Here is a 16,170-nt window from a genome sequence, read left to right on the forward strand (position 1 = left end):
GTTCTGTTTTTCCGACGGCCCGGCAGATGTTCTCAATTTCTGGCGAGTGTCCAAATTAATTATCCCACCTTCAAACACACCTCAGCTTTCCTGTCAGAGGCGTGAACAAGGTAAGCATTTCTCCCTCTTCCATATTTCCAAAGGAAGTCCAAAACACCTTTAAAGAACCTGTTAAAAACGCAGCAGCAACACTGCTTCTGGGTTTTGGACCTTAATAAAACCAACTAAGAGAAATATTCAAACACTTAAATATTTGGAAGTGTTGATATAACACTGTTGATGTAAAAATATTCAGAATATGACAGAGCTGTGGTTTCCACTTAAAGACTAATGTGAACTGTGGGAGCACAGGTGAACTACAGTCTTTATATTTTCCTTGTAGCTCCGGGTCAAACAGAAGACCACTCGTTTTTGTTTCAGAGATTTAAGTTTCTGGTATTTTCTTCATAGAATAACCCCTGAGTCCTGCTTCATCACGGAATACAAAGACACCTTCACATTAAATGTTAGCAGGCCACCAATTTCCTTCTCACATTCATTCAACTTCCAGCAGGCTGCTCACATATTAAAAAAAATCAAAAAGCGGCAACAGTGGATATGGTGAAAGATTTGTGCGGATTAAAGAAGACTGAGAGGCTAACAGGATCTCCTCTCGTCCCTCCTGACTCGCACTGACGGCTGTTCAGAAATCATATTTTAATACAAATGGCCTTATCATTATTTTCACATCAGGAAATACTTTAGTATCTCAGGGAAGCACAACAATTTACACTCTATAGTGGGTTTTATAATCACACAATAATAAGTTTTTTATTACTTAGTAACATCCAATTAAAATCCCGGATTTCATCAAAACTTAAACACAGACTTCTCTGATGGTCTGTTAGTGCAAATAACTGCACATCAGCCATATTATTGGTCTCCTTAAAAATGTCCCCAAAATGCTCCAAACACAGTACAAACACGGTCCAATTACCTGTGGTGAAGCCTAGCAGAGAGCTAGCAGCTACAACCGCCTGTGTCACCATCCCCTTGTCAGTCAAAGAGGGCACACCCCTTATAATAACTTTAAGCCTGAATACCTGAATTTAAACACTTGAGTTGTGTTATGAATGTGAAAGCCATCTATAGAGACCAAAAGAGTGTTTGTATCAGGCTGTAAACGTGTTTATTTCTACTGTAAGGCTGGACATGTAAACATGGGATTTTATGGGGACTGACTCACTGTTAGCTTTAAAAACAGTGCTTGTAGGAATGGGTGTAATGGGTCAATAAGGAAGCGGTAAAATCTGCTTTGAGGGAATAGACAGAGTAGAGAAGCCCTATATAAAAATCAGCTCATTTACTGCTTGAGGCCCTGGTGGACATTAGAGGAACAGCAGGTTGATATACTGCAGTATCTGAATATCCACATCACCGTGTGCCAGAGAGCGTTTTCCAATAAGATGCTAATTCAAACTTTTCAAGTGGACCTTTTGTTTTTATTTATTTCCTGTCATATGTTTCCTGTTCCAGTGGCAGACGATCGTACTAAAGTCTCAGATAACGAGTGTATGTTCGCTAAGCCCAGTGTGCCAAAAGCTCAGGCTGCAAACTGCTCAAAACACTCAGTGTATCACAGTTTTTTTGTATGATGTTAAAGAAAGGGAATATCCCTCTAAGCTTTATATGGTCATTTCACAAGCCCCGCCTCCTATTCAAACATGCCAATCAGATAAAAAGTGGACATAATAGGGGGAGGAGCTAAAATAGATCACTTTTAATATCCCTGCTAAAAAAACAATTAGCTTTGCATAACAAACACAAACAGATTCAGGTAAACCAAACACTGACCAGCACAATACAACTTGCACACAGCAGCATGTTACGTCAGGTATTACCTGTTCAGGTGATACATGCCATGTAATATCACAAAGAACAGTGAACCTGAACACAATCATTCAGGCTTCCAGGAGGCTGCTGAAACTTTCACCTGTCTCTCTTTGAGAATTCAAAATTATTTACTTCTCACACGGTTAATAATGAATGTGATAAAATATGCACATACCCTCTGAAAACCCTACCTGAACCCCCCCCCCCCCCCCCCACACACACACACACACACACACACACACACACACAGGTGTGTGTGTGTGTGTGTGTGTGTGTGGTAGTTTGAGACCAGCAGTCGTCCTCATTAGGAGCTCGGGATTGTTTGTGCCTTCTCACCTGTCTGAGAGCTGGAGGTGTCAGCTCCGTCGCCTCAGGTGTAGAGATGATGTCACCTTCCCTCCCCGACTTTCCTCTAACAACAGAGGAACTGCACAACCATCGTTGCTGCCGCCGCCGCACGCTGTGATTCACACACGTACACCCGCTCAGATACCTGAAGTCTGCAGGAGAAAAAAGATGGAGGAACTTCACACTCAGGCTGAGAAAAGCTGTTTTTTTTATCGCTCATTGTTTAGTTTTACGAGAGGCGTTGTTATCAGAAAGCATCACAAAGATGGGAATGAGAGTCTGATGACAGAGGGTCTCTGGCTCTAACGCAGCGGCGTCCTTAAGAGTTCAGGATTATAAAGTCAAATGATTTAAGCTGCAGCAGGATGTGGACAGGCATCATATCACAACAATGGTTAGCCGTTAGCACACTGATGGCCTCCTTCTGCCATGTTTCATAAAGTGATGTGATTGGCTGAGAGCTTGAAAAGTGAACTTTTATCAGTTGCTTTAGCACGAGCAAAGCAAATTAGCAGACCCACAGTTCATTTGGGCCAAACATGAGACCTCAGCTTTATTAAGTTGACTTTTGGCTGTGGTAATGTTAGCTAAGCACCAACCAAACGTGCTCAGATTAATTAAACTACTAACAGGAGGCCTGAAAAAGAGGTGAGGCAGCTTAAGTTGTACCTAAACACACCATATTACTCGTGTCTTTTTTACAGAAAATACTGACCTGAGGTCAGTAAATCAAAGCAGCAAGAGAGGCGTAGAAGAGAGGTGCAGGGGTGGAGCGGGTAGAAATGAGTGTCGGGGTGATTTATGACTGAAGGAGTGCAAGCAAGTGAAACAAGAGTGAAAGAGAAAGTTTACAGGATGTTAGTGAGACCTGCTGTGATGAGACAAAAAGACAGGAGGCTGAGCTGAAGATGTTCTGATCTCATTGGGATGAGCGGAGGACAGGGTGAGAAACTTCAGAGGGACAGCTCAGAGTCAGAGAGGATCTGATGGTCTGGACATGTGCAGAGGAGAGAGGGTGGGTATGTTGGACAAAGGATGATAAAGATGGAACTGCCAAGCAGGAAAAAAAGAGGAGGACCTCGGAGAAGATTCATGGATGTAGTAAAGGAGGACATGTAGAGGGTTGGTGTGAAGAACAGGATGGTGGGATAGGAGATGGGAGCAGATGGTCCTCTGTGACGACCCCTGGAGGGAGCAACTGGAAGAAGACGACATCCAGAAAGTTCTCTAACAGAAGATTAACAGCGTTCAGTATGACGTACATAAATATGATTGCAGGCTGTTGGATTAACATAAAACTCCACAGAAAAATGCTGTTACTGTGAAAGATGTTGGAGACTGTGGTCAGAGTGGCCAATATCTCCAACCCAAACCACGACCAACTGAGGGCTTCACCAAACTCTATTTAGAGTCGGCTTCCTGTAGTCGTCGAAGTTTTCAGGTGGTGAGATCATTTCAGACTCCTGTCTCAAGTCCACTTCCTTGTTTGAAGTGATGAACTTCTTGATCAAACAGGAAGTACATCACTGTTTGAATTTCTTTATTATGTGACTTTTTACCTGTTGAGTCATAAAACCTGTCAGACCTGAGAAAAGTTCCCACCTGACGCCACCTAAAAAACACATTAGCTTTGTCCTATAACCAATGGTGAGTACCAGCATCATGGGAAATATCATGGTTTAAATATTCTCCTCCTATTTAGGAACAGTTCAACACTGGTGCAGATTTTCTGATAATTCACTGGAGAAAAAACAGATTTTGAAAGATCCCCATTTGACCTACATTTGGCATCAGCCTCATCTTTTAGATGTGAGTATTTCTGGATGTTTTCCAGGTGAGTCCATCCGGCCCGGAGACTTCTCCCACATGGCAACAACGGTTTGTCCAAATGCGGTTCATATTTGCAGTTTCCATTGGGGAACATTTGGTTCTGTCTGGTGTTTTTGACTCAGCCACAAGTCCACCTTATATGAGGCAGATGTCAGGTGTGTGGTGGTATTCGGATTATATCTGGCCCACAAAAAAGGCCCATAACCCATATTAGACCGAGCTCTGGGCCACATTTGGCTCCCACAACATTTTTCACTCTTGAAATTGAGCCAGAAGTAACATAAGTGGCCCAGATTAGACAACTGTGCCCAAATGTGTCCACGATCTGAGCCGACTAGAGCCAGAGCACACTCGCCTCGAGGCGACTGCTGTTGTGATTAAAATTTATTTTAGTTATAAATTTGATTTGGTCTGGACCTGGTAAAGACCTCAATAAACTAAACTCTCAATAAAACACCATAACAGCAAAAACATTTAAATAAGGTAATATTTAAAAAGCTGAGTATAATAAAAATATTTTATATTTTATGTATTTTATAAAAATTCTAAAAATTTTGTGGTGGTCTCACAGCAAAATGTGAAAAACTGCAAAACAACAAGCTCGTGATTGTATCACAAAGTGCCGTGAAGCTGCGTTGAAACTGGTGAAACCAGCTGGTACTTTTTTGTTTTACTCAATTAGAATCTGTGCAAAACTCTGAAAAAATGTAATTTTATTTTATTCTTTCCTCTCAGAATTATAAACGTCTAATGATCCCCGAGCTCTTCGGCTCAATTAGATGTTAACTCAGCATGTAAGCTGTCAGACTGCAACTCCACACTTTTCCCTGAAGTATTTCAGTATTTCTTCACAGTCAGAGGTATTCGCACTATATGAAAAGGAATTAATGGAGCAAAAGCACTCATGTAGTGAAACACAACGGTGCAGTTTACACAGAGAAAGTATTTATTCTTTTTAATAAATGCCAGATTACTGTGCAATCATGACTAGTCAGAGGCTTTCCTTCCAAATGAAATGTAACGGGGACATTCGTGCCGCTGATTTCCATCTTCCTCCCTCCTCTGAAGCCTCCAGTAGCTGAAGTGTTTCTGCATTTGGCTGCTGGCTGCTGAAGGCCTGGAGCTGCAGATGGCCGCCTCGTGCCCAGTCCGAAATTTTCCACACAAGATGGCTGGACCGGCTCCCGCTCGCCAACGGCATGCCTGCTGCAAACACAATGACGAACGTCCAGTCACGAAAGAACGGCGTACAAAGCCCGATCTGAGCGAACCGGGCATCGAGTTGACCTTTAACCCTCCACCTGCTGTAGAAGCCGGAGACGCGCTGACGGAGATTTTCTTCATCTGCTGCTGAATATCTCCTAAAATAGATGGACGGAAAGCACAGGAAGCTCATAAATAACTGTTTGTCAGGGTATTTTAAGTAAACTGTGGTGATGAATCATTTTACCTCTTTACCATTTATCTAAAGAAGAGACAGAAGGAAGATAAATTTTGCTTCCTTTTGCACCAGTTTGTTTTTAACTTTCTCCACCAAATGTCTTTTTAAAAGCACAATTATCCATTATAATTTCCTGCCATCGATTGTAAGTGTAGGTGTCCTTTTTGTTTTCCAATCATTTTTCATTTCTTGGACGCGCACATTTCAATTGTTCCTCGGCGTTTGGAGGGATAATTTGCGCCCCCTCCTCTCATGGTGGGTGTCTGAGGTCTGACCCGAACAGACGACGGCAGTGAGAGCCCAGCTTCATCCCAGATGATGTGGTCGGACGTGGGAAGCGGACGAGGCCTGAGGACACTGGCGGCGGTGGGAGTTTGGCCCGGTTGAGCCTCACGTTGCCGTGTGGGCGTTGGTCTGGATTTGGTCTTCCGTTTGGATGTTTGAGGCGGAGAGCAGAGGTTTGGAGATAGATCAGGGATCAGTCGAGGTCAGCGTGAGCTGTTTGTAGGCTGAAGCCTCTGTGTGGGCGTCCCAGCCAATCGGTGGCTGCTTTCAGATTGTCTGAACCAGTTTTAGGGAGCTGAGCTTCAGCTCTGCTTCTTTTCTTGGGGATGGACTGCATTGTTTTCTGGATGCAAATAAAGCCCAGCTAAAAATCCTCTTATCACCCGTCCTGTGAATGATTGAGAGTTAATATTTCATTAAAAACTAAAAAATATTTTGGTAAAATCAAACAGAAGAGCTTGATAAGAACAGGTTTGTGGAACAGGAAAGGTTGTGATAAAAGAGAGAATGTAGCTGCTAGCTGTCTGCTAGGCTTCACCTCAGCTAATCGTCCTAAACTGGCCTTTGGACTGTGTTTGTGCTGTTGGACTCTTTTTAATGCAGTTAATTAGGGATGGGTACCAGTATCCGTTGCCATGATGGCACCGGTTCTGACATAAACGGTAGTAACCAGACCGAAAAGCAGCGCACATTTCGGTGCTTTATTACGGTGCTTTTTTCCCCTGAGATGTCATATACCTTGGATTCTAGCCAATCATTTTACCTTTGCAAGGATAGTAGGCAGGCCCAGGTACGTACGTTCTTTTAGAGCAGAGCTACAGATTAAAAGTGCCCAAGGCGAAGCGGTCAAAAGTCTGGCTGTACTTCACAGAAAAAGATGCAAACTCAGCAGCCTGCAACAAGTGATTTAAGGTGATACTGTGCAAAGGAGTTAACACCTCGAATCTGACGACAAACCTGGCGACGCATAGCGTTTTTTTTAAAAGCGGAGAAATGCACCGAGTTAACAACATCCCCCAAGAACCCAAAGAGTAGAGTCCTGGCCCCTAGCCCTGCCAGTGTAGCAGAAATGATGACGGATGATGACGGCAGCAGCAGCCGTTCTTCTCTGTGTGAGTAGCTTAATGTTGTTTGTGTGTAATTTACATTGAGTACGCTATCCACATTATTAAATTAATGCATGTAAGGTGAACTAGCAAACACCGTTGTAGTTACACTCAACAAAAATATAAACGCAACACCTTTGTTACTGCTCCCATTCCTCATGGGATGGACGTAGAGACCTAGAATTCATTCCAGATACACAATATAACCATCCCTCCCAAACAGTGGTCACAAATCAGTCCAAATGTGTGGTAGTGGGCACATCTGCTATATTGAGATAATCCATCCCACCTCACAGGTGTGCCACATCAGGATGCTGATCTGACATCATGAGTAGTGCACAGGTGTACCTCAGACTGCCCACAACAAAAGGCCACCCTGGAATGTGCAGTTTTTTGCACTATTGGGGGTCTGGGGACCCAGAACCGGTCAGTATCTGGTGTGACCACTATTTGCCTCATGCAGTGCAACACATCGTCGCATGGAGTCTATCAGATTGTCAATTGAATAAACCCTATTATAAACTGAATTATCGTCATTACAAACGTGTGTTAAATCTGATTTAGCGATAGTCGAGTGTGTTTATGCTTGTCTGTGAGGAGAGGATTGTTGGAATAGTGATGATGATGTGCGCTATCACTGTCAATTGTCAATAAACACTTCATCTGGCTGATGAATCTACACGTGAGATATTACAAAGTCTGCATTATTAACTCTGTAATTAGACGCCATTCTTCTTATTTTACGGCGCTGTTGCTCAATCGGGGGACGCTCTCTGTTGAGGAGAAAAGCATGAATTTCTTTGTATACGGATTATCCATTGTTTAAATGTCCCGGGCAGTCGAAAAGAAGGCAGAGCTGTTGAGAAATGCTAGGAGCTAACTGGGCGCTAACCGCATCATTCAAATATATTGAATGTCGCAAAGAGAGGAAGTGACGTAAGATTTGCGCATGCGGGGTACCGATCGGGTTTCTGGTACGGATCGGGTAGTGACACTGACCTCGAACTGATTTTATGTGGTACACGGCACTCAAAAGTCTGCCAAAATTTTTTTAGTACAACTTAATCTGGGTCCAAAACTCTGTCTGCTTCAGGTCCCAAAGTCAAACGAACACTGTGGCATCACTGAGAGTTAAAAACTGTCTGAATTCTTTCATCTTTAATAAAATGATCAGCGTTGCTGCTTTACCAGGTGTAAAAATTACGTTCAACATCCAGGCATCCATGAAAAGAGAATTTATTAAATTTAATGGAGTTAGAAGTTAGCAGGAAATTAGCAGGAAGTTAGCTCGCTAGTTTCACTAGTTACCTAAACATGATATAGCATGTTCTGATTTCTGAAAAATAAAAATGTACAGCTCTGCTATCACTTCCAACATAAATGAAGACAGAAAAGTAAACAGTAGTGACTTTTGTAGGGTTATTGAAGTTGGGCTAGCTGGTATTGTTAGGAGGTGGTGGGTAGGTGTATTGTTGTTGTTTGGGTTTTGTTTTCCTTTTTGGTTATAGGTAGGCGAGGCGGGGCTTGATGGCATTCCAACACACCTGCGACGCATCGGACGTCATCAGTGAGCGCTCTTAGGGAGCAGAGTCACGGACGTCTGGTGTCGGAGTATTGTCGCTGTCACAAGTGGTAACTAGTCAGCACAGGCTGCATCTGTTGATTTTACGCTGTGGAGCTGTATGTTTTAAAGGATCCACGTTTTGCCTACTTTTCTTTGTCTTAGCCTGTTCCATCGCCTGCCCGCCTACCTAGGATTTTGTGTTGACTATTGTGGATCCGCGACGGAGTGCTACGTACCATCAGGCGGCGTTCACCGCAGCGGCTGTGGTTTGGGTGGTCAAGTAAGCTCTCCAACTCTCTCCGTCCACTTGTGTTTAACGTTCGGCTATCAACGGTATGTCATAAGCCCTGTTTTGTTCCCTGTTGTCAGGTAGCTCCGGTGCGTCTGCTGCCTACCTGCATGCTTCGGCTCCGTCTCATCGCCTCGGTGTTTACCTCCTGGCACATTTTTATTTATCACTGTATATAGCCCCTTCCCTTGTAAATATTCCCCCTTACTCGTGTATATAAAAACTTGCATCACTAACTATTCTGCGTCCGTGTGTGTTTCTGCCACGTAATCCATCTGTGTAATCCAGCCCACCTAACAGGTATATAATGATGTGCTACGTGATCGCTAGCGACACAGCTATATTAGCATAACATAAACAGTGAAGCTGTAGGATGAATGCTAACCTTTTTCCACTTGATAAAAGTTAACGTGAGGGTTCCCGATGGTTAGGGACAAATGCAATCGCATGGCAGGATGCTGTAAACAGACTAAACTTCAGTCAGGAGAACAACTGAGATAATACATCCACAATACGAGGTTAATCATTAATATACTGCGACAACATGGGAATAGAGCAGCTGTGATAGAATTCAACATTAATGAATCAATGGTACGGAAGTGGAGGAAGCAAAAAGAATGAGTTGAGTAAAGTTATCTGACTGTTTTGTTTCACTTAATGCGCCTTATAATCTGGTGCGCCTTATGTATGAAAACAGACCCGTTCATCAACAGTGCGCCTTATGGTCCGAAAAATACGGTACCTTGATAACCATGCTAGCTACTGCTAGCTTATGACTTCACACTCTGCCCTCTTCAAAATCTGGCAAATTCGGGTTCCAGCGTCACAATATGTTGCATATTTTAGAGGCAAGCTTTAAGAAAAACAGTTCAGGTATTACAATAAAAACAATTACAATAAAAACTCACAGTCTCGTAAACATCCAGAGTCGCCATAAAGGCGTCTGTCAATACCTCATCAGGCAGGCTGGAATAAAATGTCTCCCAAACTAATGGACAGGGGCGGAGCGTGGGGGTAGCTTACTGGGCTTAAGCCCGGGTTGTTTTGTCAGAAGCCCGGGGTCTGTTGGAGTGTAATTTTTTCATAGTTAGATGCCTGGCTGACAACTGTATAAAACAAAAAGTACACACAATATTCAAAGCACATAGTGCACACTGTGGGAATTTACGACTGTGCGTGAATCCCCCCTGATATTGGTATGATCCGAGCTCAGGCACTGAGCGACTGAGCGAGGGGGCGGGGCAGCTGCTGCCTGTGAGTGCGCTGTTGGAGAAACGGAGCCAGCCATACTAAGGAGAGCTTAAGTTTGACCAGGTACCAAAGAAAATCATTCGCACCGTACAAATAATGTAAATATGACGGTGTATCACGAAAGATTGATATCAAACTGATCACTTGACCAATATTACGTTACTTGCTCTTCAAGTGAATCAACAAATGGCGAAATGAAAAGCCGAACAAATACTATTTTTTTAGAGAGTCTTAGCTTACGTGTGTTTATTTCATATTTTCAGTTCTTACCCTCCCCGACTAAATCGGTTTCAGTTATGTACTGAAATATAAGAATGGACATTAGAGGCTTCTTTCAAAGAAAAAACTCAGGTAAATGTTATTTTATATATTATGCTTTGTATGTTGTTCAGTATATTTCTATGCAAAACAAGAGGGATTTCAGTACACAGCAGGATATTCACATTTGTAACCAGATATTTACATAAAACATAAACATAAAACATTTTTACTGTACAACATCAATTTAGAGTAAACTTTTGTTTTAGATAAATATTGAAATATCTTTTGAATTAGTTAAATGTCAGAATAAAGAGAGAGAGAGATCTGTCTATTTTTTTATCACTTTCATTAAATTTAGGAGTACATATACACTAAGTTTGTTAATTAATAAGAAACTGCAGACGATTCCATTCTGAGCTGAAGAAGCTTCTGATAGGTTAGTAGAGTCCATGTGAGTAAATTGGTGGCACAGCTGTGGATGCATATAAGGCAAAACACAGAGCCTGTTTCTTTGACACGGGAAAATCAAGAGATGTCAACCAAAACACCAGGAAAAGAACTGTGGAGCTCCATAAATGTGGCTCAAGTTTGAATACAATTTGGTGCCATTTGCAATTAAGAAATACAGATAGTTTCTCTCTTTACTCTTAAAGTTAACAAATATGTTTTTTATATTTATCAATCTAAAAAAATAAACATTTAGTCTGATTTGATGTTACAATTAAAAAAGTGTTTGTGTTTTGATCTGAAGAGTACATAAATATCTGGTTTCAACTGTATATTTGATGATTGTCAGCACAAAGAGGGAGAGAGAGGAACAGAGATGGAACAAGAGCAGGTGAGACACACATGTTAGTCAAATGGTTGCTTACCAAAAGTATCACCGTATCATAGGTACTCATGTATCTCGTACCTAGTGTTTCTTTTTAGGTTTGCTATTTTTCAAATTCTATATTTATTAAGTTATGCAGGCTTGTTTGCACAACAAGGCTAAATAATTATATAAACCTTTCTCAATCTAAATAGTGGACTTTGGTAGAATTAAAAAAAATAAGTGTAGTGCAGGTCTATGATGATTTTTAGTGCTACTATCATCTAGTTCTGATTCTGGTTCTGTCTTGGTTAAATCCTAAGTAGTCCTGATTTTGAACTGTTGTAGTCCTGTTTTAATTCAGGATCAGTTCTGGGTCTGGTTGAATTGGGGTTTAGTCCTCGTGTCTTGATACAGCCCTGACCTTGTTCTGCCTTGCTGCTTAATTAAAAAACTAGTTTAAGGTGTCCTGCACATGTGATATATATTTTTCCTTATATGAAGTCATTCTTTTTTGAACAAAAGTCAAAACAGAGCCTATTAATTAAGATAGCTTAGGGCAGGGGTCGGCGGCTCTTTAGTCCTTATAGTGTGGCTCGGCATGGTTTGGGAAAATAAATTAGAAGTATTTAGCTAAAGTGTAATTTATTTATGTTAGTTCTTTTTTAACTTGTATTTCTAAATTGGAAGATTATTGTGATATTGAAATATATAAATACAATTATATACTAATTAATACAATTATAACTGGGTCCAAATGGCTCTTTGGATGTGAAAGGTTGCTGACCCCTGGCTTAGGGCATTATACAGCAGTTGTTTTGTTTCAATTCAATTCAATTCAATTTTATTTATATAGCGCCAAATCACAACATAAGTCGCCTCAAGGCGCTTCATAGATACAGAGAAAAACCCAACAATCATATGACCCCCTATGAGCAAGCACTTTGGCAACAGTGGGAAGGAAAAACTCCCTTTTAACAGGAAGAAACCTCCGGCAGAACCAGGCTCAGGGAGGGGCGGGGCCATCTGCTGCGACTGGTTGGGGTGAGAGAAGGAAGACAGGATAAAAGACATGCTGTGAAAGAGAGACAGAGATTAATAACAGATATGATTCAATGCAGAGAGGTCTGTTAATACATAGTGAGTGAGAAAGGTGACTGGAAAGGAAAAACTCAATGCATCATGGGAATCCCCCGGCAGCCTATGTTTTGTTTGCTCTCTATTTTGGCAGCCCTATTAAAGATTAATACCAGTCCGTACATGCTCCAGATAGCTTTTCTTCTTATTTAATTCTCACTCGCTTTTGCAACTTCGTACTTTTGTGTTACTCGCAGCAACAACTCCACCCCATTGTTAGTCCATTCCACGCTTTTCCTCAACATTTTGCTGCGACGTTTCAAAGAGCCGGAAAGTAAATGAGCGGCAGACAGAAATGAGGCAGGTCGAATCTTCTTGCGTTTCACACACGCGCAGTACTGGGACGTAAGCATTTTCGGCCGTTTCAATGTGGATGCACAACTCTGTGAAAACGACTGAAAACGCTAGTGTGTACTTGGAGTGTTTTCAGATGAAAATGCCATTTTCAAATCTATCCGGGCTAGTGTGGATGTAGTCTTAGAGTTCGACAAAGGATTTCACAGACAGAGGAATAAAGCAGCACATAAAAGAACTGATGACTGCTGCCTGCCCCATATGGCAAAGAAATAGAAAAAACTTATAAAAGACTTGCATCAGACGTGGCCTACTTCATATAGTGAATCGTATAAGGCTTATATGATTTACTCATGAAAGTGGCCACTTTTATAAGAAAAGATAAGATACCTTTATTAGTCCCACAAGGGGAAATATATTGTTTTGGTAAGTATCCAAAACATATGTTCACATTTTCAGAATTGTAAAACCTTATTGTGGATGTAAGAGCCAATTTATGTGGACAATTTGCATCCAACTCATTGTGTAACATTTTTATTGGTGGTATTTGATGGTTTGGGCCCCAGGAAAACTAGCAACCACTGTTGTTGAAGCTAATGGGGTTCCTTATAAATAAACAAATAAACAAATACAAGTTTCATTTATATAATTTTTCTAGGGATCTTATATCTGTTTTCACTCTTGTATACTTTTCATACAAGTTTCACACAAGACAGATACAAACTTTATAAGATTTATATAGATCTTTTCCATATGGGGCAGGTCACATTTAATCACTTTGTTAATGTAAATGGAAAATTGATAAAGTGAGGGTATATTTGAAATGCCTTTTATCATTTAAACCCAGGTAGACACCAGTAGCTGCTGAGGTGTTTGCTATTACATCATAGTTGTCTGTGGCTGTTCATAGTGATCTTGTCGACTCCTCCAACCACAAACCTCTCCTGCTCGTTGTGATTCTGGCTAATCGGTTGCCACAGTGGTTGTTGTGAACATCCTCGGTAAAGAACGACTTCAGACAGCATGGGGAACCGCTTACAGCTACCGACATCAGACATCTGTTGCTGATAAACTGCGGTTATCGATATCCAGAAGATTCACTGCTGTCAGTGCAAAGAAACCGCAGCTGAGGTACCACAATAAAGGCTCAGGTCTTTATCTCGCAGCTTGTCAGGTGATTCATGGCGAGGAGCCGCAGGGACTTGTCGGGAAATACTCTCTGCTCATTAAACATGATTTATATTTAAAGCAGAAAACACTCCCAATAATGTTTGCTTTACATTCAGAGGAGGGGTGCAGTAACAGCATGTGTTAATTTCACCCACAAGAGCCAACATGGAGGGGTGACGTGGTTTATATGGAAATCCTAATTATGAATCATCTTATAAGTCAACTGATTTTTAGGTTCCATAGTGTTGAGGTCAAAACTGTGCAGTGACGCTCAGGACCAGATGATTTTTAATACAAATAACATCCAATGAGTTAAATACTGACTTCCATTTATATAACACTCAAATGAACCATACTGTAGTTTGTTTCATTAAGAAGTGTAATAAAACCTCTTTAACAAGTCGTGGTCAACCCCTAGGTGGCGCCGAAACAAATGCAAACGCCTGTTGTTATTTTAAAAGTATAGATTACGAAATAAATTTTCAAGAATGTGACTCATGTGAGTAATGATTTTCCTTTTTTTTGTTACTTTTTATTTTGGATGGTGTACACCATCTGTTGGCTTTGACTGATTACACTAAAACCAGGTGATCGTGCTCAGAAAAGGTTTAATAACAAAGATTATAATCCATGTTATTATAAAGTGAAATAACATAGAGTAAACGAGTCCTTTGGCAGAGATGTTGGAGTTTTGCATGTTTGACAGTCGCCCCTCTTGGAGCAGGACTCTTGCTTGACTCCTTTGTTTTGGTGCTTGGACGCGGGCCTTCACGACGCCTTCCAAAGGCAGACGACAGGAGCGAGAGAGCACGACACAGAGAGGAGGAATTAAAAGAGAGCGAGAGAGAAGCAAAATGAGCGTTTAGCCGCTGGTGTGAATTGCCTTTCGCACCAGACAGATTTCCTGATCCCATAATGGCTCGAGTTCCCGTTTCCTGGTGCAAATTCTCGCCGGCGCTTGTGTCGGCTGCACATGCTCCGGCGGCCTAATGAGGCAGCATTAGCCAGGGGAGACGCGGTAATTAGAGCCAACGTCAGCGCCGAGGACAGATGGCACGCTAAGACAAGCCTCTCGACTTCACCTCTGCTGTGTGTGTGCGTCCTGACAGAAGAGAGGGAAGGCGAAATGTGTCAGAGAGAGAAACGACTTAAAAATATGTCTGAGAAAAAAGAGCTGAGAGGAAGGGCGACGATTTTTCTTTTTTTTTTTTGCTAAATTAAAATAGAATGAGTGCACTACTAGCCCAAAAGTTTGTGGACGCTCTAACTTTAAAGCTCTACAAAAGGGATCAGAAGTAATGCATACTACGAAATGCTGCAACACAATGTGTCTTTACATCCATTCATCAATTCACGTCACTACATATCAAGTTTAGACTCACAGGTGTGCTTTAACCTATCCCGCAGAGTGAGCGCAGTACTTCCTGTTCAGGGCGCCGGCCCATCACAGGGCGCTTTCAGGTTGTAGCTCTTTGAATCAAACTGCTTTATCCCATAGAGTCTGGAGTCATCTTAATAAAATACTACATCCCATAAAACTGCTTTTTTTCCCCACATAACATAAAAGCAAACATTCATCCTTATTTAAAAAAAGGAAGTTTCAAACATGATCAGAAAAGATGGACGTAGGTTTGACAAATAAATCAAATGCAGGGGAGACATTATTTCTAATGGCCACTATGGAAATAAGTTGATCTTTCTGATTACTTTTTAGTGCTTATTACTTATTCTGGTACTTATTGCATATCCAGTACCATGGTCTTAATATGTACATATGTGGTAATCTGTCCTTTCTTTTGTTTCTTATTTGCATTGGAATGATATAGAGTCGCTCAATCCAGGGTGTGACCTCTGTGGTGCAAGAAGAGTTCTGGTACTGTAGACATATTTGGGATGACTTTAAAAAAACTTCATATTTGGTTGCTATATAAAAGTTGAACACTGACTCCCGTTTTGTGAGGGCAGAGACTGTATAGAGATCGAAAATGTGACGTCAAAACTGCAAAGGATTGTAGGTACGAGTGGCAAGTGGTACTAGCGCACGCAGGCTTTCACATGAAAACAGTCACACAGCGATAAAAAGAAACACAAAAATGTCAAGAAGCTGTTGTATTATTAACTGCAATAGCCGGTCGCATGACAGCCACGGGAAACCGACAGGTAAAGAGATCGGTTTTTATCGGATTCCGTCGTGGAAGAAAAATTGTTTAAGCCATGTTTCCGAAGTAACAAAGAGGCGACGGATGGCCTGGCTTGCAGCCATTCGAAGACCAAATATAACGTCCCAGAACACTCCAGCTCACATGTTAGTCTGCTCAAAGCATTCCCACAAAGGTAAGTCTTCTGTTGAAGTTATTATGTAATTTATCATAACATAATTGTTGATGTAGGGTTGCAAATAAGTCTTATATTGATTTGAATTGAATTCGTTGCGCTATGCTGCTTTGTTCACTGTGGCTTTGCGGGCTAATATTTGTTGTGTTTTGTAGGAAAATCAGCCTACAAGATGCT

The 16,170-nt window shown here is 41.5% G+C and overlaps 2 long non-coding RNA genes across 2 annotated transcripts; one reads left to right on the forward strand and one right to left on the reverse strand.

The window, feature by feature from the left end:
- Nucleotides 1–4,904: 4,904 nt before the first annotated feature.
- LOC309717625 lies at nucleotides 4,905–9,712 on the reverse strand. Its single transcript, XR_014279764.1, has 3 exons — nucleotides 9,644–9,712; nucleotides 5,509–6,164; nucleotides 4,905–5,411 (listed from the first exon to the last, which is right to left on the reverse strand). It is a non-coding gene; the product is annotated as an uncharacterized lncRNA (long non-coding RNA).
- Nucleotides 8,474–9,018, forward strand: LOC309692313. The gene is made up of 3 exons (XR_014272277.1): nucleotides 8,474–8,514; nucleotides 8,609–8,726; nucleotides 8,816–9,018. It is a non-coding gene; the product is annotated as an uncharacterized lncRNA (long non-coding RNA).
- Nucleotides 9,713–16,170: the final 6,458 nt, after the last annotated feature.

Source organism: Aulonocara stuartgranti (genome assembly GCF_965226115.1).
Source record: "Aulonocara stuartgranti genome assembly, chromosome: 2".
Taxonomy (NCBI): domain Eukaryota; kingdom Metazoa; phylum Chordata; class Actinopteri; order Cichliformes; family Cichlidae; genus Aulonocara; species Aulonocara stuartgranti.